The sequence below is a fragment of the Sebastes fasciatus genome, chromosome 2 (assembly GCF_043250625.1).
Source record: "Sebastes fasciatus isolate fSebFas1 chromosome 2, fSebFas1.pri, whole genome shotgun sequence".
Taxonomy (NCBI): Eukaryota; Metazoa; Chordata; class Actinopteri; order Perciformes; family Sebastidae; genus Sebastes; species Sebastes fasciatus.
Window position 1 is genome coordinate 11,609,545 of NC_133796.1, and position 26,521 is coordinate 11,636,065.

The 26,521-nt window shown below is 42.0% G+C and overlaps 1 protein-coding gene across 1 annotated transcript in view; it reads left to right on the forward strand.

The window, feature by feature from the left end:
- The first annotated feature begins 5,528 nt into the window (after positions 1 to 5,528).
- chst8 (carbohydrate (N-acetylgalactosamine 4-0) sulfotransferase 8) overlaps positions 5,529 to 26,521 on the forward strand; it is a 196,630-nt gene continuing 175,637 nt past the window's right edge. Inside the window, exon 1 of the mRNA XM_074609703.1 lies at positions 5,529 to 9,708. The gene's annotated coding sequence lies outside the window, so the exon portion shown is untranslated. The remainder of the gene's footprint in view (positions 9,709 to 26,521) is intronic.

Sequence of the window (26,521 nt, forward strand, 5' to 3'; positions counted from 1 at the left end):
CCTGCTGTTCCGGTTGGGCCGCAACCGTCACCTGCTGTTCCGGTTGGGCCGCAACCTCCACCGTCTGATTCGCCGGTTGGTCCGCAACCACCACCGGCTGATTCGCCGGTTGGTCCGCAACCGCCACCTGCTGTTCCGTCTGGTTCGCCGGTTGGGTCGCAACCGTCACCTCCTGTTTCGCCTGGGTTTCAGCCCAAAAGCCTTGTTCCTGTGACTGCTGGGCCGCGGTTCCGGGACCCCGGGTTCCCCGGCTCTGGCTCTGCCTTGCCCCCGGGCCGTCCGCCCGAGTTTCCCGGCTCTGGCTCTGCCTTGCCCCCGGGTCATTTGCCGGAGTTTCTCGGTTCGGACTCTGCCCTGCCTCCGGGCCGTCCGCCCGAGTTCCCAGACTCTGTCCCGGTTCTGTCCCCGGGCCGTCCGCCCGAGTTCTCAGGCTCTGTCCCGGTTTTGCCCTCAGGCCGTCCGCCTGAGAGGGTCGGTGCCCAGGGTTCCTGGAGTCCCTCCTCCGGGCCCCCCTCCGCCCACCCGGTTCTGGTTGTGGAACGTCTGGGATCCGTCCCTTGAGGGGGGGGGGGGGCTATGTCATGTTCTGGCTGTGCCAGCTCTTATTATTTACTTTTGTGATTTTGGATTTGGTTTATTTGTATATATTTCCGGTGTTTCCTGTTTTATTTTGGTAGTTCACTCCTCCTGTGTCTTGTCTGGTTTTACTTCCCTCCTTTGTTTGTTTTCCCGCCTTTTGTTGATTGTCTGCCCCGCCCTGATTTGTTTCACCTGTGTGTATCATGTCCTGTATTTAAGCCTGTGTGTTCCCCTCTGTCCTTGTTGGTTCGTACTTGTCTTCCCAGTCCCTTGTCCTCCGTGTTCCTAGTGTTCCTCCGTGTTCCTAGTGTTCCTAGTGTTCCTCCTGCCCGTGACTCTCGCACCCTCTGGTTTGTAGTTTTGTTTTGTTCTCAGTTTGTTTTTGGTGTGTTTTCATTTGTACTTTGTTCCCCTCCTTGTTTTGTTAGTTCTGGAGTTGTCAGCTTAATTAAAGCTCGCTTTTGTTTAAAAGATCTTCCTGTCCTGCTTGTACTCTGCGTTTGGGTCATCCTCTGTAACTCTCCACATGACAGAATACTATGGTAGACCTGTGGTTCTTTGGCATCTGGGGGGCACTTATTGTTTTTTTATCCAGGCGTTCTAGATGTTAGCCCGCGGCGAGCTCAACACACATACAAGGCATCGTCTATTACATCCAGCTGTCTGAGACGGACATGAGGTCACAGTGACCTTGACCTTTGACCACTAAAACGGTGGACGGACAACCTGAAAACATGATGCCTCCGACCACGGCTTTCACCGATGCAGAGGCAGAGTAAAGATTCTGAAAACATTTGGGGCTACATCCCCGTATAAGCCCAGCCCTGGCATCGCCCATCCCTGAAATCAATATTTAATGTTCATCTTCACTCTGTCTCCTCCTGAACTACAGCATATTGGTAGCCAGGCAGAACTTGGCAGATACTGAAGTCAAATATATGACTGCCGGACAAGTGAAGTCACAACTCATCACTTGACGCTTCCCGGGAAGAGACAGGTCATCCCGTGGTCCTGACACAAACATGAATCCTCCTAACCCAAATAAAGCCATCCCAAAGCGCATCACCTAGTCTGCAGACAGGTGCTCTGAAACAGATACCGATGCTCAGAGCCACGGATGTTGTTTATTTTCTTCCCCGACAAAAGAGGCCAAAGAAGTTAAAAGGAAACGAGGCTGTGCAACAACAAAAAAAAGAGAAGACAAAACAACATAAAAACACCGTACCTCACAGACAAAAACAGCAAAGTCAGTTGACTCGACATTAACACGGCCTGCATTCCTAAACATTACCCTGAGCTGTCTGTCTGAGTATCTACAGATAATTGGCATGTAGACAGCAAAATGCACAGCCTATGGTTTAGCCATCCTACGCATCTTAACGCTCGGCCTAATGCGTTTTGTCCACACCCTGATACTGGAGTACTCAGCCAGGGGATTGGCTGCCCACGTGGTGCCTCTCCTGTCAATTGATCAGGGCCCGACTCCAGCTTAGTGCGCCCTCACTGGAAACCTCAAATGAGGCGCAGCACAAATGCATTCATCTTCATCAGAGGAGCTACAGGATAAAGTATCAGGGAGTTTTTGTGCAGCAAGGAAAGCACTGAAACCAGATGATTTTCAGTCTCTATTTGTAGCGCTTTGAGTGCTATCACTATCACTACTGTATATCTGTGTCCATGATGAAGCTTATTTAATTACGTGGTCCTTCTGCACAGTGGCTTTTTGTAGCAAGAAGTGCCAACCTTTTTGCAGTACTATAATTTGCACTTATTTTTAGGTCTGTCAATCGATTAAAATATTTAATCGCAATTAATAGCATGATTGTCCATAGTTAATAATCACACATGTTTTATCAGTTCAAAATGTACATGAAAGGGATATTTGTCAAGTATTTAATACTTTTATCAACATGGGAGAGGACAAATATGCTGCTTTATGAAAATGTATGTGCATATTCATTATTGGAAATCAATTAATCACACTAAACAATGACAAATATTGTCCATAAACCCTCACAGGTACTGCATTTAGCAAAAAAAATATGTTCAAATCATAACATGGCAAACTCAAGTCCAAAAGGCAGCAACAGCTGTCAGTGTGTCAGTGCGCTGGCTTGACTATGACTTGCCCAAAACTGCATGTGATTATCATAAAGTGGGCATGTCTGTAAAGGGGAGACTTGTGGGAACCTATAGAACCCATTTTTTATTCACATATTTTGAAATGCCATGCCAGTTTTTCCTCGCCAACATTTAGCGCAAGTTTGGAGCTTTATTTTCTCTTTCCTGACAAGCTAGTATGACATAATACTAATGGAACCTAAGGTTTTTTTAGTTTCATATGATACCAGTATCTTCACTCTAGCTTTAAAACTGAGCTCGCTACAACCTCCGATAGATCGATAGCGTTAATGCGTCAAGGAAATTAGTGGCGTTAAAACTAATTTGCGTTAACGTGTTATTATCATGTTGACATTGACAGTCCTATTTTTTTTCCGTTTTGAATATACTGCAATCATGAAAGCTTGGTGCCCTCAATTTTTCTGGCAACTCAAATCTTTCTTTTCTGCTGAGTCTCTTTGATAAATCACCACTCCACCAGAAGTCTTACTGACCGCGGTGAAAACACAGTAGACCTTTGAAGCTTTGGCCTGTGTTGAAATTGGAGAGGTTTGTATGCTGTGTACCAGTCAATACCGAAGAATAAAAACGGCCCTGCAGATGGAGGATCCTGGATTTATTCTGGCCGGTGTAATTTATTAAACTGTTGCCCGTGCCCATTTATCATAATCAATCAAAGGGCAGCTGGGCCGAAAGAGCAATTTGGAGCACTGCAGAGTTATGCCATTGCTGAGTCTGTTATAAGTTTGAGGAAGATTATATAAGGCAATATTGGACCTGGGGGTACAGTTTGTGTCAGGATGTAATGAATCATTCATTACTTGAGACCTATAGCTTACAAATTCATCCACATGTAGGTTAACGCAGAGTATAGACGGTAAAAAGATGAAAATTTATTTAGCGTGAACATACGAATGCATTTAAGGTAACAGAGGTCAAGGTTGCAAACATAGTGACGCTTTTCAAACCACTGAACATTTCAGTCGCGCCAACTTGCACATCATTTCCTTTGCATCCACATACCGTGAAAAACACTATGAAACTTTCAGTGCAGCTAAGTAGAAGAAAAAAACATACTTTTTTTCCTTGACAGTAACAATATTCTGTGGGTGCTATATATAATTGGCAACTGCTAGCTCTGGGCAGACTTTGGATCCCTACACTATTGATTATGAGTAACACCAGATGCCAGAGTTGGATGAGCGATGAGCAGCAAGAGGATGGAACTGATGAGTGTGCCATGAGGGGGTTGTTTGTCTTTCGGCCAGGGAATTGTGTCAAAACTCACAACCTCCAAAAATCCATCAGAAACTAGCTGTCCAACAAACTACATGTTCATTAACGCACATTAGACCTGCAAACGCTTCCAATCCGAGATGCTGGTTGATATTTGAATCGATGCAATTCTTCATCATGTTTCAAAAGCTCTTATGTTAAAGGAACAGTGTGTAACATTAGAGTGCTACAGGAATGAGTCCTAAAACCCAGAAATGAGTTAGCATTTTAACACTTCCTGTTCCCTTGTCTGGAAGTCAAAGGTTTTTAGTGAGATGCCTGAAATAAGGTCTGCGTTTAACACAAGCTTAAGAGATTTTAATGTGTTGTTCTACGACATAAATTACGTCAATAAATACCCCTTAAAAAAGGCATTTGCTAACAAGTGGCTAAATGAGGCTACTAAACATCATCAAGCCGACTCGTCCTCCTCTATAGCCTCGTTGTGTTTACTCGCGTTCATGCCACTTTGGTGTAGTTTGTTTATAGCCTAATGTTAGCTTTTTACTTGTGGCGATTGCATTTACACTTCAAAGATCATAAATGGAAAAATCCCATTGGCTTTTTGTCGAGGGAACGCAGGGCGATTCTAACTTCCTTGTTGGCCTACAAAAATACGTTCTCCTGGAGCACACTGTTAGGGGGATCTATTGGCAGACATGGAGCATGATATCAATAACTATGTTTTCTTTAGCGTACAATCACCTAGAAATAAGAATTGTGTTTTTGTTACCTTAGAATGAGCCGTTTATATCTACATAGGGAGCGGGTCCTCTCTCCACGGAGTCCGCCATGTTGCACCGCCATGTGTCTACAGTAGCCCAGATCGGACAAACCAAACACTTTGTTAACTTTTCCTGCTTGTGCCGGAGTCGATAACGTTACTCGCTGCTGTCGCCACTGCTCTCTCTCTCTCTTGCTTCATCACTCACTTCCCACCTCTGCTCCAAATGACCTACGCTACTCTTACAACAACTGGCTCTAAAGAGGGCCATTCACATTTTCGTGTTGGCCACCGTAGTTCTTCTACACGCTTGGCACACTGGCGAGGCTTCAGTTGGCTGCAATCTGCAACCTCATCGCTAGATACCGCCAGATCCTACACACTGCTCTTTTAACAACAGGGCATGATGGAATGTATTTCTTCAACCACAACTGAAATTTTGTATATGCTTTGGTGGAAGTGTTCTCTGGGCTTACCTCAACACAAACCGTTTGGCTGAAAAGAGAGTTTTTCTTATCATACTATATCTATTGTTTATGGACAGGGGACTAGTGTTTTTGCAATAGACTCCAGTATATTTGAGGAAAAAACAGTAGTCCCATGTGCTCAAATACTAGGTATAGTATGATAAGAAAATGGCTGTATCTCAGAAACTACAAGGAGCAAAATCAAGTATATCTATGAACTCATAACAAGTTGAATATCAAAGATATTCACACCTATGCATTTCAAAGACAAAATATGTCATATGGAAAACATTTAATAAACACAATCACATTTCATGTGATACAAAAATGGCAAAGTTGTACTGTTAGATACTTGCTTAAAGTATGTCCATACCAAATTTCAAGACATTTGACAAATCCGAACAAGTGTAGCGTTTTACCTTGTACTAAATATAGTCTTTGGGCACAAATGGGTTAATGAATAACATACAGATGACACATCATATTTCAGTGTACAATAACACATTCTGAGGTAATCTGATCCCAGAGTCTTATTTGTGAGAAAAACAATCAGTATTACTTTGCAAATGATACCTCATAAAGTCACATTCAAAAGTGCATACGCAGATGTTTTGCAAAAATAGGCACCGCTGATGATTCTCAGCATATTTTCCAGTCAGGTCTGCTGATGCCACACACGCAGCGAACGGCCCACAGTCCCAGCAGAGACATGCATGCTGCAGCTGCTGCTGTGCTGCTGTTTCTTAGATCTTCAGGACTTGGGCGATGTTTTGCCCCACTTACATGCAGCAGCTTTGTGAATTAAAAAAAGGCTCCACAATAAACCCCTGCTTGTGCTGCAGTGGGTAGCACAGCTTTCCTATGGGTCTGAATTAGTGTTCTTGGACTTGTACCCAGAGTCCCTGCAGCCAAACAAAGCCGAGAGAGGAATTTTTCTTTTGCTGTCTGACACCAGCAGAGGGGGGTGTGCTCAAGACAGGAGGAGTGTGTGAGTGTGTGTCAGCAGCTGTGCCGGCTGAAGCCTCTGATGCTTCTAAGAAGCCACACCCTGAAATAAGACCACTTACTGGCAAAACCACAAAGACAAGCAATGACATGTAACATTGATTCAAACATTGTTTACAGTCTGGTACATTTGTAACATATCTGTTACTTTCATACACAGTTACAGTTGACGTCTCTTAACATGAAATACACCACTTCTACTTGAATAGCAGTTTAAGTAAGGATAATTAAATATTACATTAACTCATGCCAGATAATAGAGATGAGCACGTCTCGCAGTTTGAGATTTAAAAGAGCCCACGCCAGTTATCTGCGATAGACTTTCCCAAGGGTTCTAAATTGAGGTTTTTACTTGTACTCGTTGTCACTTAGGAAACAAAACTGGATAACACACCGCCTCAGTAGATCCAAGTGAACCGTCTCCCTCCTGCGCAGTGCAGAGGGCTAATATTTAGAGATTTTTAAAATAAAAAAAACAGGTTAAAGAAAGCCCTTCTGCAGGGCTTTATATGAAATAGTCTGAGATGAATTATGCACATGCACTGGCTTTTGATATCCATCCCACAGGGCCTTTTCTCTTTTCATTAAAGCTCTATTTTTTCCAACTATGCATCCCTTTTTTTTCTCTTTTTATAGAGAAAATGACTGGGCAGAATCCTTTAGTTCAAATCAGTGCAAGATTAAACAGCTTATTGTGTGTATGTTTTTTTTCTGAGGCTGACGGCTGTTCGCTGGCTGTTCGCTGGCTGTTCGCTGGCTGGGGGGCTGTAATATTTTACACTTGTCTAATTTGGTAAGGCAGCAGGCCAATGTGTCGAAGTGACACTTTGATACTATCACGTTAAAAAGACTGACGGGACCTCAAATCAATCAACTGTACACTAACAGTGTTTGACTGCCTGAGACGGTTGTCTGAGGCATAAAACTTGTAGCAGGTGGACTCCCAAATCTGTGCACGTATTGTGTGTCTCCATCCATCTCCGTCTGCAATCCAAACTGGTTGGACTGGAACAGCTGAACTAGAATAGTCTGGCAAATGCAATCTGACATCGGGTTGAATATAAAACGCTTGAAAAAAACATACTGTAAATATATCCATCCCCCTAGGTGACCCCATGTTAAAAAGAAAAATGCAGCAAAAGTGCCCTCTTGGATGCCCCTATGGTAGATAAAACATGATAAAGTGCCCTAAAGAGTGCACTTCCAGTGGATGAAACAATATTATCTGCCCTCTTGGGTGACCTTAAATGGAGAAAACATGATTAAGTGCCCTTTAGGGTGCCCTTCAGGTGGAGAAAACACAATAATATGCCCTCTTGGGTGCCCTTAAATGGAGAAAACATAATAATGTGCCATCTAGGGTGCCCTTCCAGTAGAGAAAACATGATAATGTGCCTTCTAGGGTGTACTTCCAGTGGAGAAAATATGATAATCTGACCTCTTGTGTGCCCTTAAATGGAAAAAAACATGATAAAGTTCCCTCTAGGATGCCCTTACAGTGGAGAAAACATGATAAAGTGCTGTCTAGGATGCCCTTCCAGTGGAGAAAACATGATAAAGTGTCCTCCTGGGTGCCCTTCCAGTGGAGAAAACATGATAAAGTGTCCTCCTGGGTGCCCTTCCAGTGGAGAAAACATGATAAAGTGTCCTCTAGGGTGCACTTCCAGTGTAGATAACACAATAATGTGCCCTCTTTGGTGCCCTTAAGTGGTGAAAACATGATAAAATGCCCTCTGGAGTGCACTACCAATGGAGGTAACATGATAATGTGCCTTCTTGGGTGCCCTTAAATGGAGAAAATATGATAAAGTGCCCTCTAGTGTGCACTTCCAGTGAGGAAAAAATTATAATGTGTCCTCTTGGCTGCCTTTAAATGGATAAAACATGATAAAATGCCTGAAATAGTGCTCTTCCAGTAGAGAAAACATCATAATGTACCCTCTTGGGTGCCCTTAAATGGAGAAAACTCAATAATGTGCCCTCTAGGGTGGCCTTAAATGGAGAAAACATGAAAAGGTGCCCTCTTGGGTGTACTTCCAGTGTAGAAAACATGATAATGTGCCCTCGTGGGTGCCCTTAAATGGAGAAAACATGATCAAGTGCCCTCTAGGGTGCGCTTTCAGTGGAGAAAACATAATAATGTTTCCTCTTGGGTGCCCTTAAATGGTTAAAACATGACATAATGCCAGCTGGAGTGCATTTTCAGTGGAGAAACGGGATTAATTGCCCTCTAGGATCACCTTTAAATGGAGAAAACATGATGCAGTGCCATATAGGTTTCCCTACATGCTAGAAAACATGCTGTGTGCTGGTGCCCCACCACATGCAGCTGGTGCCCTTTCTTATTTTCTTTTTTCCGCCCCTGCCCCTCAGACAGCCTGAGTCCGCCACTGCACACATGCATGTTTGGGGGACTTATTGTGTGGAGACTTTGTGGAGTCTTATACCCTATAACTTCCTGACCCTGATGAAAGCAGAAATTCTTTTACATTAAATCCTAAAAGCAGCTGTATAGTGGAAACAAATTGGAGACACCAATTGATATGTTATATGCCCAATCAATTGGTTAAAAGTCATTCTGGGGACACAGACATCCATAAACGCACAGTGGCACTGTTTTTCCAAATCCTAATTAATACCTAATTCATAATTAATTAATGACCGACTGGATATCTCTATCCCCCATCTCTGATCCAGGCAGATACATTTAGTATCCACTGTAGCTCAGTTGCATCCATCACAGCAGATTGCACATTGAGATACACTGGTGTGCATCACTTGCAGCGCGCCATTCGGTAAGAAAAGACGAGGTTTCAATGATAACGATGAGACACGGAGCTCATCCATATTAGAGGAGAGTCTTTAATGAACTCAGACCCTTTAGAGACACTCCTCCTCCTCTCCTCTCCTCCTGCTCCAGGCTCCCTCTATAGCTCCGACGCGCGGGAGGAGAATATTCATCCCATCTTCATCTTTATCAGTCTCAGCATCCATCGCCTTGAAGACAAAGAAAGAGAGCGCCGTGCAATGAAGATGTGCTCCTCCAATAGCAGCAGGAGAAGCAGCAGCCAGTCTTATTAAAAGTCACTGTTTTGTGCAGCCGTGCCCGCCTGGAGGAGAGGCAGACAGGCAGCCGGTCCTATGGGAGACTCTTCTGAGATGCGCAGAGAAGAGTGAAGCAGAGGAGCGGTGGTGAGAGAGAGAGAGAGAGGCGGTGTGTGTGGAGCTGACCAGACGGAGTCATGTTCGCTCCTCCAGCCGGAGCAGCAACGAGGTGGCATCAAACTTGAAGAAAGGAGACGTATATATACGTGCGTGTTTCTGCAGCATCAACCTTTAACTTACATCATTTTACCCCCCACCCCTCCTCCAAAAAAAAAAAGAGGCGGACGCGCTGTCCGTGGTGCTGAAACAGATCAACTAGTGAAGAAGAAGAGGAGAGGAGGAAGACGCTCTCTTCACTTCGCCCACCTGCTTCTTCTTCTTCTTCTTCTTCTTCTGAGCTTCGCAGGCATATTTTGGCAGCTTCAGTAAAAGGTGAGTCCGACACGACGTGTTGTTGTTGTGCAGGAAAAAAAGGCAGACGAGCTGTTTCTCTGTCATGTCTCTGAGATATTGTGTTACAGCCTCTTACATGTCCACTCCTGTCTGTCTCTATCTGTCCTGTGTGTGTTTGTGTGCTGCTCTGAGTGCATGCATGTGTTTTATGTTGAAGTTTGAGCTATTGACTATCTGGCTGCACAGTTCAGGCACTCTTGGGTTGGTTTATGTTATTGTACATGCTACAGTAAAAAAAAAAAGTATTGACAAAGTGCCCACACATGTCACAGACAGGTTGCCTGTTGATTTCACTCTGTGCCATTATTAAGTACTTTGGTGTCCATTCAGTTTCCTGTTGTGGCTTTTCGCACCAAAGTTTGACAATAAATGCTTGTCTTTTTTCCCCTATTATATTTATTTATGCTTTAAGGTTGCAGTGCATTACTTTGAATTCAAAACCTAATTCATCAGACCCATGGGGTCATATTATTATTGCCTATTATGTGTACTGACTATAATTGTTTTCTGTGCTGTCAAATCTGTTTGCACACATGTCAAAAGAAGACAAAAGGACAGTTGCGTGCAAATAAAGTGCATATAGCACGGTTTAACGCTGCTGCATGCCTCACACGACATGATGCTTTGTGTGGTTATGTACAGTAAAGACTCTTTTGTGTTGGAGCAGTGACTGAGGGAGCCTGCCGTTTTGTGCTGTGTCTCTCACTTTGCTGCCTGCTGGTACCTGATAACTTCATGCAGCAACACACCCGTATGGCACGGCTCCGCTAGTGCCTCCAAAATCAATTTATGTTTAGTGTCTTTATAAAAACAAAATAGCAACTTTTGTAATTGATGATGAGGGTCAGTGATCCATTTCACAGTTTTTAATGGCTTTTATTATTTTTGTTTCCAGTCTGGCAAATGTGTGGCTGGAGTACAATCAGAAAACAGGAAAGAATCAGGACAGAGTTTGTGTGTGTTTGTATGTTGTTTGGGTGTCAGATAGTATTGGTGTTAGACACTGCATGCTAACTGGCCTCAGGCATGTATTTTGGGCCACTTTTATAATGCTCCAGCATCTTGAACGCGACCTTAAGCATTGTAGTGACTTGACTAGATGTTTCCAGAGTGTTGTCTAAAGAAATCTGAACAAAAGCTGCAAGGGTCAGATCCCATGAACCGTAGTTAACTGATTATCCAATAAGAAGGCTTGGAGTATAACTATGAGCCACTAACACAACTTGTTTTCCTTTGCTTTTTAGCATTCACTATATATGTATGTTGGTGGTCAGTTAAAAAAGATTGATTAGATCTTAAAAAGTGTTATAAATGCCAGCGCTGTGGCCCTGAGAGGTAGCGTGGGTGCCGTCAAAGCAGAACAAGGCCCCTTTGAGGTGGGAAACTTGTGGCTGAATGACTTTAGTTACGAATAATTTCAAAAAGCACGACTTCATTTCAGAGGCACATTTTTTTATTTATAGTGTTTTGTATTGAAATACATTTGGTATTTTATATTTCAGTCAGTAAAATCAGTTGGCTCCAAAACTCTGAGGAAGACTGCAGAGCTTGAAGCTGCAATAGAGCAGTTTACATCCACTCTTTGATACCTTATATTAAAGGATTTTATGTATATATTAGTATCAGAGCATATACCCCACTTTCTTCCCTCCCGTTCCCTTCCCTGTCTCACTTTTATTTTATATATTTATCTGTTTATGTATTTATTTGTTTATTTCTATACATATATACATTGTATATACAATGCATTATATTTTTATAAATATTTTATTTTTTATATATTCAATTTTTATATTATAATTGTTATTATTATTATTATTATTATTATTATTTATTTTTAAAGTATATATGTATACTTTTTTTCTGTTCCCACATTTTTTCTGTGTTGTTGTTGCAGCTGTTATTATTAACATTAATTTATACTTCTTACTTTGCAATGGTTTGTATCTCTTTGTACCTCTGCATACTCATGTGCCTCGGTCTATCTGTTCACTGTCCACGCAAAAGCAATTAAAAAAACAGTTGAAATATATAACTGTGGAGTCAGAGGTCAGAGAGTCAGAATCAAACATTTTCTAATGCAGCTGTCTTAGGTTCCGCTGCTGTTCAGAAGATAGTTTGTATTCTGATCTCGTGTGTAAATGTAACACTTCCCATGGACAGACATGAATTCCTGCCAGTGTCCATTGCATCACTTAATAAGAGTCTTGCAAGCCTGTACCAGAGGAGATTGGATCATCTCCCTTAATCCAGCCAGACTTTGTAAATTACGCAGGATACAGGTGCATTCCTTCAACTGAGTAGCTTGTTGCGGCACTTGACCTGCGTGCCAGCTTTTCATATTCACTCTTGCTAAGACAAACCCTCCACGAGATCATAAACAGAGCTGTAATTGCTAGTGAGGTTGCTCAGCGGCTTTAATCAATTACTGTGCCGTCCTCCATCCAAGAGAGAGAGAGAGAGAGAGAGAAAGAAGGAGATGGGGAGCGCAGGTGTCATCAAAGCAGAGCGAGGCTCCTTTGAGGTGGGAAAATGCGGGACTCAATGACTTCACTCAGCTGGGTCACTGGACACACAGCAGAGCTTTGACGCGTACAAATTGTGCTTGAAGATGCTGCGTTCAATCCTGGGAGGCTCAGCGGCTGGCGGGGGACCAGCGGAGCAGGGACATTGCACTCCAGATGGCCCAGTGAGGCCAGAGGAAGAGAGCTGTCCAAGCCCAGCTGGGAGTAAGGGAAGCTGGACTGCCGGTAGTGTGCGTGTGTGTGTGTGTGTGGGAGGGAGACGGGATGAGAGAAACAGTAAAAAGGCAAAGAGAAAGAGAGGTATGTACGTGAGTGCGTGTTGAAGGAGCGATTGGGAGAGAAAGGGTGGGTGAAAGAGAGAGGAGAGAAAATGAGAGCGAATGAAACAGGCGCCTCTGTGTGTGTGTGTGTGTGTGTGTGTGTATGGAAGTAGTGAAAGGGAAAGTGTGGGAGGGAGAAGAAATAAAAGAGAAGATGAAGGAGCTTGTATGTCTGTGTGGTGGTGTGTTTCTGTGTGTGTGTGTGTGTGTGTGTGTATTGAAGGAGTGACAGGGAAGCAGAAAGGGTTGGAGATGCAGCAAATGAAAGAGAGAGAAAGAAACAAGCGCATGTGTGTGTGTATATATCTGTGTGTGGGTGGGTGGGAGAGAAAATGAAACTGGAAGAAGCCGGCATGTGTGTGTCTATGTGTGATTGCAGAGAAAAGCATTACTGGGAGAGAGAGAAAAGGCAGGAGGGACCAAAAACAAAAGAGGGGGAAGAAAAAAAGGTGTGTGTGTCCCTCGGAAAGTGAGTGTATGAGAGGTGAGGGACAAATAAAATGAAAGAAACTGGTGGGATGCTTGCTTTTGTGTGTGTGTGTGTGTGTGTGTGTGTGTGTGTTTGCACACATGTGTGGTCTTAATGCTGACAGTGGTGTTCACTGATAATATTAAGCAGCAAATCAAAGCTGCGTGGAAAATTACACAGAGAAAACAAGCAGTGTTTCCTAAAACAGAAATAGTGCAGCAGCTCTGAACTCTGTGATCTAATGTATTCACATGCTTGTACAGGAGCCATGTGACGTCCAGAGGTCGTTGTGCGTGTGCTTTATGGCACATTGGCTTCAGGCACACGGCCTCCAGCTGTGAGCTCAGGTATTCACTCTGCTCTGATTGAGAGGACGTGTTGCATGTGGGACACTTTTTCTTCTTCTTCTTGTCTTTTTTGTACTGAACGCTACACACTCGCTCTCCTTCTAACGTGGAGCCACCTGAGAACGAGCGGCAGAGCACACGACGACAAACACACGGCGGCTCAGCTTCACAGAGATAACTTCGCCTCGCTGTTTCCATTTGGGAAGCCGCTAGAGAGCCGACGGAGAGAAAAGCGCGCTCCTTTCATTCTGCCACATCTGCTCTCTGATGGAATGGAGCATGATCTGCACTTTGATCACCATGAATTATTCCTATCCCTGGCTATAAATATGGTCTGTCTTCAGCAGCACCCAATCTCTCTCCTTCTCTCTCTCTCTCTCTTTCTCTCTACTTAAACCAGGAATCTGTGCTCGCCTCAGAGCAGCGCTCTCCTGAGTGTGTCACTGCGGGCGTACTGCAGCTCTGGTTTTCTTCCTCACACTGCGAAGGAACCAGAGGCCCTACCTCAGTGATAACCTTTTGCTGGAGAAGACTGTGATGTATAGACTCGATCCAATACAGTAATAGCACTATTTTGTGCAAAACATAGGCCTATGTAAGAAACAATAAAAGAGGACTAGGCTGGTGTTATTCTAGTTTTTTTTTCACATTTACAACAAACCCCATGAAAAGACCAAAACCAAAAATATATTAGTCTGTCCCTCATTTCTTTCTGACCTCCCCTCCCTGTCTGTGTTACACCCTGAAAAGCGAGAGAATCAAGAAAGATTTTCGCACACAATGTTCAATCTCTGGCATCTTTATTGAGAATGTATCGATCAACATAAAAACACATACAACTTAACAACCGAGTTCATAATACGTCGGCATCAGCAGTAACTGTCTAATGCCATCCCATTTTGTTGCTGTTGCAGTCCAGCGTGAATTATCTTAGTCCATAAATCCTCTTTAAATGTTGTTTATAGACAAAATTCTGTGACTGGTCTATTGGACCTCAATTACAATTTCCCAAATAAACTGGATGTAAATATTTACCAGAAGGCTGACAAGTGCTTTTCCCCTTTCCTTTAGTGTGTTATATAGTTTTTTTGTGCATGTAAAAGGTCCGCAAAGTTACAAAGCCCAATGTCAACGCCAAAGGAAGTTACTCTCACCCACAGAAACACTGCTCCTGAACTGCTTGAAATGTCTTGCTTAAAGTCCCGCCTTTTCTTCCGTAACGTGTTGATTTCACCAAGTAACACATTTGCACAATACCTGGCTAGCAGCTAGTTTGACACACCCTCAAACAAAGCTAGTTAGAGCGGAGGCCGAAGAGTTTGGTTCGGTTGACCAATCACAACAGTGGCCAATCAGAGCAGGCTGGGCTTTTTGGAGGGAGGAGATAAAAATCAGAGCGTTTCAGACAGAGGTTGAAAAGAGATGCTGTAGCACAGCCGGCATGAGAAAAAATTAAGCATTTTTTTTTTTACATTAAAGCATATAAACATGTTCTAGTAGAAAACCAAAATACAAGTATGAACCTGAAAATAAGCATAACAGGTCCTCTTTAAATTGTCCCACAGGACTAACTGTAACATTTACTCACTACATTAGTACTACATACTACAACGAATTTTGATAAACACAACACTTTCTAGTCAATAACAATGTACGACGTAGTATTAATGCCTATATACAAGTTGTCCAAGTCAAGTCCCAAGTCTTTGGAGAGCATTATGGGGTATGGTAAATTCAGGTAATTTTGAAAACTTTGAGGAGCACAGTGAGACAGAGGAGCTGGACTGGTCATATTACGCATTCAGACTGTGGAGGACTTCGTGGTGCACAACTCTCATTCAGACAGGTGACTACAACGACAAACTCCCTGATTGTTGTAACTTTAAAGCGTGTGTGTGTGCTCCGCAGTGTGCAGAAACGGTGCAAGCTGTCTTTTTGCTTTAATGTGAGTATTTGTGGGCTGTAACTGCTGCGGAGTTTTGTTTACACATCTCCATGTTGTCTGCTTTGGTGATTTTATTCTGCTGTTGATTCTACAAGAAGTGGCAGCTTATTTACTTCATGTGGCGTTAATAACGCTTCTTGCACCCGCCGTGGTGTCCACAGACTTTTTATTTATTGTCGGCCATCTTTGTTTCATTGTCTGAGTTTTGTCCTCTTGTCTGGGTAATGCTAGTGAGGCAATACAGAGGAGGTTGTATATCTATAATTGAGTTGTATGCACAGGCTGCAAAGTGCCCTCCTATAGAAAAGGTATTGTTGGTTTGTACATAAGAGCTCGGTGGCGTGATGTTGTTTCAGTAGTGTATACACAGTGTGTTTTAACTGGCCTACTTTTATCCGACTACATTTTTACACACAAGTGCCTTTGTTAAGTAAATTGTCCTTAAAGTAACAGCACTTTTACTTGAGTATAATATTGTAGTACTCTTTCCATCCCTGGTCGAGTCTCACAGGAGATGAGTTGAAAAATTAGGACTTGCAACTGTTGCGTTGTGAACACAACATTGACATATTGTTACCTTTTACATTGATACGGTTACACACAGTTACAGAGCAATATTTTTCATTCATTTGGCCACCTGGCAAATATTCACTTTCTTTTAGCTCTATTTTTGGTCTCTACCAACTCCTGAGGGAAATAGCTGCTAAATGCTCCACTGTGTTCATCAGCTAGTCTCCAACTGTGTCTGTCTGCAGTTTGCTGAGCAGGTAGTGTACACTTGGTTTTTAAGAGCTTTTTTTTAGCTGGAAACAGATGCCTTCTGCGGCACCAAAACAATGCTATGAGAGCCATGAGAGTAAACCAAAACACTAAACATGATTACGTCCGCCAATTTATTGATAACGCGTTGATAAATTAACAATGTTTTGTGCCTGAAAAGGGAGAGTATCAACAAAGATGTCCGTACTCGATGTTTACTCTCTGGCATCTTCATCGAGAATGAAGCAACCGTGAGCTCCCTCTTCTGGCTCTCTGCAGACATATCTAATCAATATTGGATGACGTCTTATCTGGCATCCACTAGGTAGATTTACATACTTCAATCTATTTTAATTACTAGCTATTTTATCATTTCTGTCAAGGCTAGTGTCTTGTGTTTTCATTGCTATGATTTCCTTTCTTCTCAAGGTCTTTCTTCACATAACTTTCTGATTTTAATCAAATAATTAATTAAACAAATGAAATATTCTCACTTTTAACCATTTTCACCTGTATTACTCATACAAGACATAAACTCTAAGTTATTGTCTTAGCATTAACATGAAGTCCAAGCTATCTGACGTACTCAGCCTCCGTTTCCTGAAACATCTGAGAACTGAAACGTTTAGCAAACATTACTCAAACAGGAGTATATAGTATCAATAATACAATATATATATTCTTAGATATAGGTGTGTAGGTGTTCAGAACGATCTTGGTCTTTTGACTCCATAAAGGGTTAACCAGTAAGGTCTATGCATAGCCGCCAGGTTTGTGTGTTTCTTGTATGAAATAATGAAGAGTGAAAGAGTGAGATATGAGGGATATCTGACCTGATGATGTGGCAACCCTCAGGCTATACCACGCATTGACAGCTAGCTGCAGCACTGGTCTGACATTAATGTCTTTGAGATGAATAAACAACAAATTTCTAGCAGTTGATACTTGTAAATTCAACGATTCAAACATCACACAATTTAAAATAAAATATTTGCTTAGGCTTTGAGTAGGTTGAGCTACTAAACACGTCATTTCAACATCAACCAATGTTGTTGTTGTACCTTCAGGCAAAACTGTGACCCAGAAAGAGAGAGCCGGAGGACAAAGTGTATGAAACAGCGTAACAAGAATGTTCTGTATGTAAAGCCGAGCAGACAGGTATCAACCTTGACATCGGTAACGTGTGAAGCCTTGATCAGGAGTTGAGTTATTATGGGTAATTATGACGTTGACATTATTTGCATGGAAAAAAAAAATTTATCAGCAAAATCCATGATAGCAGCAGCTTAACCAGCACAGAGACACACAGGCAGATGGAGCTGCAGGCTCTCAGGTGAAAGTTAAAATTGCAGGTACAGCTGGTTAAAACTCTATATGTCTGTTTTAAATATTGATTTTAGTCTCAGATTCACATTAACGCTGCAAAATGTGAAATATCACTTTAGGTACAAAAAAAATTTGCTATGGATTAATACACATTTGTGGTTCTATAGCAAGACTGTGTATGTGGGATTGACTCAAAATAAACTACAGTTTCATGTTGTAATAAAGGAATATATCACCGCTGCTTTTAATAGTTGTTGGACAACAATGGAGCTCTGTTGCACAGAGGAATAGGATATCAGGCTTTGGCTACACACACAGTACTTGTAAGTAGGATTACATTTTTATTGGTTTTATTATTTTCATGGTATTTGTTTACAATAAGAAAAGCATAGAACATCTCCAACAGGTCAGGATTTAACACTAATGGCCAGACCAGTGGTCTACCTCCTGTTCTGAAAAGCGAAGCCAATGTGGAAATGACTTAAACTTGCATTCTTTCTAATAGCCAACAGGGGGCGACTCCTCTGGTTCCAAAAATAAGTTTGATTGTATAGAAGTCTATGAGATAATGACCCTACTTCTCATTTATTACCTCCGTAAACAATGTAAATATGAGTTTATGGTCTTAATCACTAGTTTCAAGTCTTCTTCAATACAGCATGATGTTCATTTAGTAAATTATGGTCCCATTTAGAGTTGAATAGATGATAAAGCAGGGTATGCTTTAGGGTGTGGCTACCTTGTGATTGACAGGCTGCTACCATGGCGGTGTCCAGTCTGGGTGTTGTCTGTGTTTTCATCTTACAACTTTAACCCTTTCACAGTGTGTTTTCAGTTAATGAAAGTTACTTATAACATTTTTGGTCACCTAAAAATGTCTTATTCAGCGTTCAGTTGTACTTAGCTCCACCCTCTCCTGTCAGTTCTGGTTGCAAAAAAACAAGATGGTGACAGCCAAAAAGCCAAACTCTAGGCTTCAAAACCGTAACCGTAAACCAATTGGTGACATCACGGTGACTACATCCGCTTCTTATAAACAGTCTATGTGCCAGACTCAACACTTAATAATACATCAATAATGCCAATGAAAAGAATAATTTATTATCATGGGTATAATATTTAATATTTTGGATATACAGTGTAGATTTGGTGCTGTTCAGGGGTTCTATGATTCATTACCTCATTGAAATACAAAACTGGGAAACGGACCATAATTCACTGGAACGCCATCAAACCGGACCTAGCCAGCTGAGCTGAGATTGACTGTGTGTTAATACATCATTTCTGATTCACAGAGCTGACTACAAGCTCCTGACTGGCATAATCACAATGCCTGTGATGTGTCAGGAACACACTAAAGCACCATTCTTAAGAGAACATGGAAGCAGTGACAAAGAATGGCTTCAGGCTGTGCTTTAGGAACAGAGACCACATCTACATCTTTGTATATCAATGCATCCCACTGGGACGTGGTGTGTTGCTTTTCTTAACATCACTGCTTGTGCCTGAGAGTTTGGCTGATTTTAACACAGAAAATGTCTTAGTTCCACTGCACAGCGTCTCACAGCCTCACCCACAAAGTATGGCGCTATCAACCTATCACCTCTAATGGGAACAAAAGGTCAGTCCTTAATTATTCATTCGGGATGTCAAACAATGCTTGCCGGCTGTTATTTAGGGTGGGGGAGACCCATTGAATAATTCAGGGACAGGATTCTCTTTCCTTCGTAAAAGGCGGCACGGCGGTTCAGATGTTTGCGAGAGCCTTATCTCCATGCAGGAGCCCTCTGTCGTTCCCGAGCTGACCTTGGCTGTCACTGCAGCGGCAACATGGGTGGCACAGAGGGTGGCAGGGACTCGTGTTCCTTCCCGTATCTGCAGGCCTCCTCCACACAGCGAGAGTGAGTAGGAAGGACTACAGGGAACTGGCTGGCTGCTCCTCGTCTAAGTTCCACCCGTGTCTGTTTACAGTACACCATGTGCCACGCTGCGCCGGGCTGGTGCCAACCTATAATAGATTATTAAAAAAAAAAGCAGATTACTCCTTTACAATGAGTTACTCTGCTTTCCACTCGGGGTATGTTTGGGTACACTTGCAATGTCAATTGCTCTTAAGCGGCTTTCTTAAGATGTAAGGGGTGTTTATTGCGGCTGAAGAGGCTAAAAGCAGATATTAATACTATTAAAGTGCCTTAAACTGTAAGAATGCTGTAATGTGAGTCACTTCCCTGGAAGGATTAGAGGGAGGCTTCCGAGTAAGGGAGAGAAAGTGAAAATTTTCATCTTGTTATGTGAGAGGCATGGAGGGAAAGAGAGGGACAGACGAGACGGAGAGAGTGAGAGAAAGTGTGTGTGTGTGTGTGTGTGTGAGAGAGAGAGAGAGAGAGATCCCCCTTGTGCCAACTCTACCATCTCTGAACAATAACAGAGGTACTGTACGCGTCTATCAAGCCACGGATGGCAGGCAGCCCAGAGCAAATCAAATGAGAAGCATGTTTGTCATTGCAAATGCAATCAACAGAATGACCCTGATATTCGTATGGCTACTATCCTGCTGCTGTCTGCACTGTAGCACTCGGCGACGGCAGAGGAGACCATTTGGGCTGCGACTGCTCTGCAAGCGTAGATGAAATTCAGTTCAATAGTTTTGAATAGAGGTACTTAAGTCTTCAGCTGCATTAAAGGATATTTCAGCCGGATCTAATGGGGTTTTATACAATTGTAGTAAAAATTAAATACATCTTTTTAAAGACAGTTTTTGAAGACCGGGTGAGTAAGTAAACTGTGAGGAGGGAACGAGTGAGGAACCAACTAATATTAATATCATTAATATAACGTTTCCCAGTCTGTTCTCTAGTTAGTCATAATATAAGCCCATTCACACGAAAAGGGATGTGAATGACACGATAATGTGCAAGGCAAAACTGTTTATGGCGGGCGGGTGGGGACATTCCTCACTCATTCATTACTCACAGTTTGAAGTACCATATTGTAAAGTCTTTCAAGTCCAGAAGAGAGACAAGAGAGACCTAATTATATCCATGCCGAGCTTGACAATAAGCAGGCATCACTACCTCTACCAGTAAATCATGGTTTTGTTTGTCTGTCTGTGTGCCTGACATACAGTACAGTACAGTTGTTTCTGCAGCATTTTAGTGAAGTAAATCAAAGACATGTTATAGTGGATGGAAATATGCCGGCTATAAATCATGATCATTGAGTGCGGGGAAAAAGTGGTGCGTGCCAAGTCCGAAGTGCACAAGTTTAAAATTAACAGTTGACTTTTCCCTGCCACCTGGACTTCAGTTCAGGTCAGGGTCCCGGCTGATGAATTGGGGAATGGAAGCAGAGTGTTATTTGGGGACACTGGCGCTCAGGGGTCGGCTTGTGATGTCAGTGTGTCTTTGAGACACGCTGCCCTTATTGCCACCGTACTATGTGCAGAGCGCTGACAACGCTCGTTTATCTTGTAGCTGGAAAAAATGGTCGAGGAGAAGCAGGTTTCATCGGGGTGTCTTTTTGTAAAAATGAGGAGGGTGTGGATTGGCTCAAAGAAACACGGGGGGTGAGGAGCAGCCTTTTCTTTCAGGCTGACAAGGTGACTGGTTCAGAGACTGATGCCTGGCCAGGTGCTCTGTAAGTCCGAAGACAGCGTGGTGCCTTGAAAAACCCAGAGCCAAGGACACGAGCACGCTCGCTGCCAGCCTCTCGCTCCACTGCGGGGCTCTTTAAATGTTAACTCTTCTGGACCCGCACATTCCCGGGGTGTTGATCAATTACGCCAGAGTGTAGCTGCCCAAGTTCATAACACTCATTTATTTTGCCTGAGCTTGTCAGTAAAGACTTGGCAACACAATCGGGTCTTTCTGGATGCAGCAGCGAGGTCTTAATTTGTACTGTATGTGGGCCCAAATGGATTGATCTTTCCCTCATAGAGCAATCAGGCAAAAGCACCAATTAGAGAATTAACAGCTGTCCAAGTTTTGAACTTTGAAAATGGTTTATAAAAATGATATAAATATACTGGGCTGCTGATCCATAGATGTGGTGGCTAAGTATCGTATATACAAGAAAAGAATTCACGAAATTTGAATGATGTGGTGATTAAATTCTTTCATCAACGCCCCTCAACATACTTTATCTGGACACAACGTTTTAAAGAAAAAAAAACACAATACATACAATTCAAAAACTCCTAATCAGCACCTACTCTGCTCTTTGTAATCATTTTACAATGGCAATAATTGAAAGTGGATATTCAGATTTTATTTAATTGCCTTGGACTTAAAAATCAAATATCAGTTTTGCACAATAAGGACTGATCTCAAGGTTCAATTGCAGATCATGTCTGTACACTTTATGTGATGACGCTGCAGTAGGAATGCAGACCATGAGGCGGCTGTGTACAACAGAAGCAGATTGAGCCTCGACAAATCAAATGAGAAATATATTTGCGGTCTCTTAAAACAGATTTAGCTGTCAAATAATCTCAGTGCTGATATTGGAAAATGTATACTGCAACCTTTTGACAAATTGCTGAATAAAATTAATGAAGCTTACCGCAAGTTCAATCAGCAAGATTGACTTCATGCTTATTCTATTTATTATTTACTATCTCTCTCTCCCTCTCACTGTCTGTTCCCGCTTCCAACTCAATCAGCTGACTGAGTGAGGGCGTTCACTCATTCAGTTAAACCAAACTGAATTTGCCACAATTTCTGTGAACCAATCATTTTGCTGCTGACAAAGTTTGAAACTGTTCCTTTCTCTCCTGCTGTCATTATCATTTTAATATCAGGTCGATGCAAACCTCTCCCACCCCATTCTTCCCAGTTGGTCCTTCCAGTGTGTTCAACTCATCCATCCAGATCTTTAGCCACTGCTCTTCACCCCTTCATCACCACCACCAGCGTCCAGACTCCAAAATATGACATCTTGATGGGGACTAATTGCCTAAGACTCTTTTTTTTTCAACTTTCCTCTGTCAATAAATTTCATAAAATCATTCTTTAAGCATCTCTTTAATTAAGTCTCTCCTGATGGTGTATTAAAACAGATTTATCTGTCAGATAATCTCAGTCCTTACATCATAAATGTATACTGTAACCTTTTGAGAAATTACTGAATTAAACTAATACATTAAAGGTCTTATTGATAACATTTTCATGTACATAAATATAAAAAAAAACAACATCTACAGAGCCTTTAGAAAGGTGCCGCATAAAAGTATGGCTTTTATCCACTTTTCCAGTGGAAGATATCTGATGTTTGATTCCCACTTCTAGCAAGGCTTGTGAGTCAATAGTATAACAACGTTGGTATCACTTGGTATCTCTGGGTCGTCAGTTAGTGTGGAAAAAATGGATAACTGGCTGAGATTGATGGCAAGTGCCTGGCAATGACTTGTTGTGAAGTGCTGCTATGGAATGGGGGAGGGAAAATGTGACATGTAGTCGCTGAAAGTTATCAATGTTATCAACAGCACCTTTAAGCCAATAAATCCAACGTTTTCTCATCCCAACTCGTCACATACCGACGCTTTGTCAGACCCCTTGGCGCCACTTTACAGTTGCAGTAAACACATGCTTAACGTTGTGAATTCAAACAAAAACACTTGTTTAGGAAAAAACATCATGGTTTGGCTTAAAATGAATGCTTTTATAAAGTGAAAAATGAAAACATTGTGAACATGGGACAGAAACAACTCCCCTCCCGCCCGCCTTATGTGTGTTTTTTTGCACTTTTAACTACATCACCACACTCCCTGACCACATCTCTCACTGTTTAATATGTCAGACGATGGTTTTACAATGTATTTGCTTGAAAGCCCGGTGTGTTTCATACAGCAGCTAAAGGGTGCCTTGTGCATCGGCATCAAACGCCGAGGGGCATGACAAAAGGTCGGTATTTTATGCCCTGGGAATGAGAATGGGCTGATAAATCACTAGGTGAGCAAAGCTTCAAAGGGATTTGAACAAAGACTGACATATAGGTAGGGCTGGAAATAACACCTACATAGAGCAATGTGTTTCACACAGGGCCATTGCTTTAAGACAGTGTGCATATTATGCACTATATTCATAATACATTTAATTAGAATTCATTATTTGGTGTAAATCATAAAAAAGTTCCTTATAATTAATAATGTACGAATTAGATCACTTACGGTACGCTGTAATTTACCTTTAAGCTGTTAATCATTCAATCCCCGAGTTTCCCTCTTTAGTTGAGTCAATACAAACATATTCACCTTGATTGTTATTTAATGTTTATTGTTAAGTGATCAATTCGTGAGCCACCATAATTACATCCCCCCTCGTGAAAGAAAATGAGTCCCATTTTTTCGTTATCTGCTTCTCCATATGATTAAACAAGAACCAGAGGCAGTGGGTCGCTCATTCAATTAGTGTTTCATTTTCCACATTTAATTACCCACAATCTCTGCCCTCTTTGACCCTGCAGGAAGCCTCGTATGACTAATGAGTGCACTTACCTGATTTCCTTGCCTGGGAAATCACATCAGTGTCTATTTCCCATCATCTGCTCACACGAAGGCAGTATATATGGTGACTGAAGATTAAAGGATTTTTCTTTTTAGAGGTTTTGAGTCTGTATAGAAGGCCCCTCTGATGCTTCCAGCTGGTCAGCTTACTCCAGCCAGACACTTTGATCTTCCAAAAGCCCATGTAGCCACAAGTTGTCACAATTCTTACTGTGCACCTGTTGAACATTAAGTGTGCATACGCACAGGCTGAAAAAGTGCTCTGAACTAGTTATATTTCATTTTGCACTGCACATTTTGTACTAGATAGATCATGCAAAGGTTTTTTAAAAACAGGTCTGAAACTTTTTTAGTCAGCTCGCTTCACATGCAAATTATTCACCTCGCGTTTTTGACATGGTGTGTGTTATGCTGCGTTCACACCAAACGCAAAGCGAATTTTCGCCTTGAGTTACTCGCACAAGTTTGATCGCCGGGATCATTTGTTTTCATTTACGTCACTTGCGCTAGACGTGCCGGAGAAGAGGAGCAGATGAAACAACGTTTCATCAGCCATGGCCGGAATAACCACTATTGCTGCTTTGTACATGTTGTGTAAGTCCCATATACGTCGGAAAACCAAAAGTCTTGTCTCGGTTCATAACATCATCCGCTGGCGCACACCAAGCTTTATTCACCGTATCTAGCAAGCCACACGTCACTACAGCATTTAATTGAAATTAATGGATCAAAAGGATGCCGAAATAACTACATAATGATGCAGATTTGTAAAAAGTCTGAATTCTTGCTTTGTCAGGTCAGGTCAAGACGACAAGCAAACAACTTTTAAAATGCTTGTTTTCTGAATGGAGTTCGTATCGATCAGTGCCAGGCTATGCCAACATTGTAGCTGAATCTACAGTAGGCATAAATACAGCAGCAACGTTGTTGTTTATACCATACACAGTCTGTGGTTTATACTAGAGCTGTCAATTGATTTAAATACTTAATCTCAATTAATCACAAATGAATTACACATTTTTTATCTGTTCAAAATGTACCTTAAAGGGAGATTTGTCGTATTTAATACAACATGGGAGTGGGCAAATATGCTTGCTTTGTGCAAATGTATGTATATATTTATTATTGGAAATCAATTAACAACACAAAACAATGACAAATATTGTCCAGAAACCCTCACAGGTACTGCATTTAGCATAAAAAGATATACTCAAATCATAACTTGGCAAACTGCAGCCCAACAGGCAACAACAGCTGTCAGTGTGTCAGTGTGCTGACTTGACTATGACTTGCCCCAAACTGATTGAGATTATCATACAGTGGGCATGTCTGTAAAGGGGAGAATTGTGGGTACCCATAGAACCCATTTTCATTCACATGTCTTGAGGTCAGAGGTCAAGGGACCCCTTTGAAAATGGCTATGACAGTTCTTCCTCACCAGAATTCAGCACAAGTTTGGAGCTTTATTTAACCTATTTTGCTTTCAAATTGAGCCCGCTACAACCTAAGAATCGCAGGTTGTGTTAATGTGTTAGAGAAACTAGTGCCGTTAAAACGATTTTGTGTTAACATGTTATTATCGCGTTAACTTTGACAGCCGTAGTTTATACAGTTATATACAGATTTCCGTCCGGTCTCTGAACACATATGAACTATCGTAGAGCTCTGGATGCCCACAGACGGCTACAATATTTTTTTCCTCCATTTCTGAATCAACAACGTCCAGACGTCAGTGACAGAGGGAAGAGAATCTCAACGCTGATAAGCTTTTGTGACATAGCTTCACATGAATTTCTTGCTATTTTGCATATTTGCGTCCTTCGCACCATTTGTGTCGCCCGACCTGAACTTGTGTCTATTCACCTCTTTGCATTGACTTTGTATGTAATTGTGCCACGCAAAAACTTTGTATCGCGTTTGGTGTACAGAGTTGAGGCTTGGATACGCCCTTAATAAGCCCTTAAATAGGTTTTAATACAGGCTGTCTCTAGCTTTTGAACTGAATGATGAAACTCTCCTTGTAATGACCTAAGAGATCATGTATTTTACCACCAAACTTTCTTACTTCTGGCTAGCTGACAGATAAATTGCAAGTTTCGCAATATTGATTCATTGAGCTTTTATCACACTCACAGAGAAATACTGAGAGAAAAAGTTTTTTCTGATTACATCTTCGTACTGCGTTAACTTTTTGCTGCTGCATAAGATTGGAGAGAGAATGACCTGCAATAAAAGGCTGAATGGATGCACGGTAAATGCATGATGGGAAGCTATTATGGATATCATGCGTTCCGTATAAAACGAGATGAGCCTCGGGATCTCAAGGTTAGAACCCAGAAGAATTCACCTGCTGAATATTTGAAGTACTTAAAGAAAATCATGGAGCTCATTACACTGTAGATGCATATTGGATTGTCTGCCGGCTCCCTCTGTGACTTCATGAAGAGTTACAGCAATGTGAGCTTAAATGGTATTCTTAACTTTTATGAAGAGGTTTAAGGGAGGTTTCTAACTCAAGCGAAACTGTTTTATAATTGGCATGCAAATAATTACCACTAATTGGAGTCATGTAGAAGAAACTGCAACACATTTCAAACTT